A 5,044-nucleotide genomic window follows, 5' to 3' on the forward strand; every position below is an offset into this window, starting at 1 on the left:
GAATTGGATAGATATCTATTCTAAATGAACCATGGATTAATGCATTGTGAAGATATGGTGTACCCTAGTTCCAAGTCAACACCCAGGGTCGACCCTAAAGCCAAGTAATCCTATAGGGACTCTTCTTGAATTCTTTTATAATGATCTTACCTACTAAATGCTAGAGGTTAAGATCAATATGTGGAATTTCAAGCTGAGTAAAAAGAAGAGTTTTGAATTTCTAATGGTGGGGTACCTCTTCTAATTTTCTAAGACTAGCCAATAGGAAAGTCCTATGGCTAGACCTAGGCTACTAAAGAAATTTTCTAGACCTCAACCAAAAGTGAGGTCAACAACTCACCAACTATTTTAATAAAGAAGGGTGATGAAGAAGTTTAAGGAAATGACAGAAGGGACTACGATGTCTTCTTGTAGTGTCAGATGTATTCGTTGGTATACTTTGTTTTCTGAGATCTCACGCTTACAAACAATTATAATTATTACTTCTTTTAGTAATTTTAGCTTATGTTATGGCTAATGGATTATCTTTTGAATCATTCAGGAATATGTTCTATAGGATTTTAGAAAGCTCCCGATGAGTGCTTGATACACCAAAAAAATATACTGTTCTAAGTACATATTTTATGCTTATTTTTTGTGATATTACACTTTAAAGAAGAGTATTTTCATGTTTTTGTTGCAGGTACGTCATTTTAGGCATTTGGAGCAGAAATGACAAAAAAGATGAAATTTGGAGCCAAAATAGCGAAATTTGGGATTCTGGTGCATGATACGCCAGATTGGCGCATGATGCGCCCTTTGACAGAGACTTGGTTCATGATGCGCTAAAACTAGCGCATGATGTGCCAGAGATGATTTTTTGTGGATTAAGGCAATTTGAGGAAAATTTTGCACAAAGTTTCAAAGGGTCACTTATTCTAAATACCTATTTGAGTAATTCAATGCATCTAAACACTTTGGAAGGTTCTTTTATGAAGGGACATGTCCCTTGGATCCAATGACACTTCTTTTGATGTCAAAAGAGTTGATTTTTGGAGGGAATTTTGAATTCCTTTTGTAAGGAGGCAGCCCCTAATAAAAGAAGAAGACTTTAAAGGAGTCAAGTGTGATGGAAAAGACGAGAAAGGGAGTGGCGTGAAAGGTAAGAAGTGAGGAGAAGAGGAGATTTTCTTTTAGGGTTGTAAGAGGAGAGGGAAGGTGAGAAATTTCTTCTTCATTACACTTCTAAGAGAGAATTGAGTGTGTTTGTGAAAGAGAGAAAGGCTTGGAGAGAACTTCTAGGGATTTTCTTGGGAAGGATTTTGAGATAAGTTGTGTCTTTTATTTCTTTTCATTTTTAAACTTTTTTTTATATATGAAATCCATGTTTCATCCTATCCTTCTCATGAATTCTGAGTAGTCTTCTTTATTCTTTTCCTTACTATGAAATATGGTTTTGTGATGAAGTAATTTTTTTATACGGTTTTAAATGTTAATAATTTGTGATGATTTGAACTCGGATCTTCCTTTTTATTTTGATCTGGCCAATTGAAATGTTAAAATATGTTGAGAAACATATGTTCTGAAAAGGGCTATGATTTCTATAATAGAAGGAGAATCATATTTGATTTCATGGGAGAGTATGTCATCCATGGAGTATCATATTCTTGAGATAATTAACTAGTATTTCTATAACATAACTTTTAAATGAAACATCAATTGACTAGTTGAGTATAATATTATTGAGATAATGAAATTGTTAAGCTTCAATGAGCAATGGGGTAGTCACACTCTAGCCTCATATGATTATTGGAACGTTATGATAAGATCAAAATGAACTTGGGATATTTCAAGAGACATTCAAAATGATCTAGGGCCACACCTTGAACATTTTGAAATTTATTGGATATTTTGAAGGGCAAATTGGACTTGCCTTATTTTGTTGTAAAATTATCCACTAGGATATTCCGAGATTCAACTAAATCATAACTTGGGGTTTGGTAGCTAAACCTCCATCTACTCTTACAATTTAAACCTTCTTACAATGCTTGTAAGTACTAACCTTTCAGATGGTAGAGCGAGAAGACTCGACAATACACTTTTAAGTTAATGCATTTACCTTATTGTACTTCTTATTTCAAACGTGCATGTTAAACAACGATGTCACCCTGCATGAAAACCTAAAACTGCTAGGATAGCTGCAAAACAAAAAATAAAACAAAAATCAACCAAGATAAAAATCACCTTCACAATAATCAAAATATAAGACAACTCAAAATTTAATCACAAACATGACGAAATCACAATTGCAACTAAATTAAGACGTCTCTATCGGGTGATCGGGAATCCCTCGGAGGTGGTAACCTACGATTGCTAACAAGACTTCCCACGGTCTAAATGAAAGTACATAATTCATTAATTGAGTTTAGTAAATTTTTTTGGACTAAGTGATTCCTATAGAAAATAGTGATACCAGAATGAGGGAATCGTAGGATCCTTACCGGTGTCGCTCTAATCAACTTTAACATGCCCCATAATATTTAAAGAACTTTAACCATAGAGACATTTGATTTGACATCATAAACTGACACACTAAAAAACTTTTAAACTCGTCGCGGCAGGAGCTTAGAGCTAGCATGGTAGGCAGCACGGTCATTTTAAACAACAAACATGTCTTCCCCAGCTAAACCAATCTTCCTTCCTTAGACTTAAACAACAAAGCCATAGGACTTCAAGGTTGCTTGCTTATGCAACGTAATTACTCACCTTATCTTTAGGCTTTTTCATAGCCCTGTTATACAATATAAGCCCTAACTTGTCTTAGGATTCCGAGGTTGTCGTTTGTCAAGACCTAAATCCTCACATCTTCCAGGTTATTTGTATGATCGTTTCACACGAATGTCAGTCCTAACTAATAAAATTTGCAGGATGAAACCCTTAATTTTTTTTTCCTTCTCCTCAAAACTGAAGCCAAACATTAAGATTGTTTGGGAAGTCACCGAGGTTCTCCTCTGAATCCATGACATCCTCTTGTTCTTCTACATCCTCTAGTTCTTCCTTCTTTTGACTCTACAACAAAATGTTCCAAATTTGAACCAATCCCCTTTCACACCTCTACGTCACTCTTTGAAGATAATATTTCCTGATTTTTATCGAGAGTCTTCTTAGGTGACTTTGGCCATTTAAGATGTAATTAGCTATAGGAGTTCGTCCTTATAGGAAACATGTCTGAACCCAAATATAAACCCTATTTAATTCTTTATATTAAATAGGGGAACTTGTTGGCAAATATAATGTTTTCCTTAGTTTATTTAATCGAGCCTCATCCTCAAGTCTTGTGTTTGTCCTTCGGGATAGATACAGGATTTGAGGTACATCGCTCTTTCATTTAAATTATGAAAAATATGGGATCAGTTTGATTTCATCATTTTTTAAAACTAAATATATTTTTCTAAACTTCAACGTCCTTCTGAAGCGGACGATGGGATTTCGATTCCGATGATCGACAGCTTCTTACAGGCAACCCTTCTTACGGGCAACTCCCCACCAACCTAAAAATAGCGCCGACAGAAGCCAACACTTGGATAGGTTCGTGGGACTCAGGCAAAGCTTCTACAACCACCCAATTGAGGCACCATCTCCTAGGCTAAGGTATAACTCAAAACTCCTATTTTTGTCTCAGTCTTGGAATTTGTGAAGAGAATGAACATTTCATGTCCAGTCAGCCATATGGATAGGTGCGTCTAACATAGATGAAGGTGTAGGGTCAAACCTCACTCAATTTAATTAAGTATCAAGAGAGATCTTAGCATTTTATTGTGAACGGCTCTCGGGTTTATGTCTCATTCAAAATGAAAACCAGGTGTCATCCATTTCCACATGTTTATATTAAATGATGGAGAACAAATTGGACGACGGATCCGTACTACTCAATAAATGAAACAGTAGGCTGACGGGGTGTCTACGTGGAGGGCGCGACCAATAAAGACCCTCTGCATGTTCTTGTGAAGTCGTCGTGGTGTTATTTGCACTGTTCACTGGTGTCATTATAGCTTTATACAAGTTGTCTTACTACTTTATTGAGGTGGAACCCCAGAGATGAGTGGCAGTTGAGGTGGAAAGCGTAGCAAATGACGAAGCGGCATGTGGAGTTTGAATCTACTGAAAATGAGATGGCACCAATGTGTTTAAGTAGAAAAATAGAGATTTCCATATTTAATTAATTCCAAAAAATTAATTTTAACTTTTTAAAATCATATCTTGGTGTAGCAAAATCAGAAAAATAAAATAAAAATACATTTGTTCTTAGTAAACTAAGGAGAACATTTTGGACCAATCTTTGAAAGTATTTATTTAATATTTTATTTTAAATTAATTAAAAACCTTGAAGCTTGTTTTAACCATATAAATTTAAATATTGCTCATCATGACTTGAAATTCACATTTGATTAGGGATGTCCTCTATATGTTTTTCAAAGTCAGAGAACAACTCTGGCCTCAAAAGCTCTATTTTTCAATGAATGTGTCTCTGTCCACTTAAAATATTTATAAAAATTAAAATCAAAAATAAAAAAATACATATGAAATGAGCTTTAAAATGTTCTTGGATGTTTGAGGGATAAAATAAAAAAAATGTATTTTAAATTAAAAATGCATTTTTCTATTTATTTTAATGTTAAAATCATTTAAAAATTATAAAAATTTAAAATACATTTCAAAAGAATCACAAATATTGCTTTGATTGGCCCTCAGACCTTTAGGAACACTATTAAATTTTTCTAAGGACAAAGAACGTGTTTTGAAAAGTCAAATCAATTAACATTGTAAAGTCACAATTAAGGGTTTAATTAATTACAAGAAATAAATAAATGTAACAAAAATATAACTTCTCCTCTGGTGTCTTAATTAACTCATGAATAAATGATTAGTGAATTTTCATGATCTTATGAGGGGTAGAAACCCTAGGGGTATTTTGGGAATTTTACATTTTAACCCCATTTTAATTAATGTTTAGGATAAATCAGAGGGGGGGGGGGGGGGGGGGTATTAAAGAGGTATGTTAATT

Source organism: Phalaenopsis equestris, unplaced genomic scaffold (assembly GCF_001263595.1).
Source record: "Phalaenopsis equestris unplaced genomic scaffold, ASM126359v1 Scaffold000604, whole genome shotgun sequence".
Taxonomy (NCBI): Eukaryota; Viridiplantae; Streptophyta; class Magnoliopsida; order Asparagales; family Orchidaceae; genus Phalaenopsis; species Phalaenopsis equestris.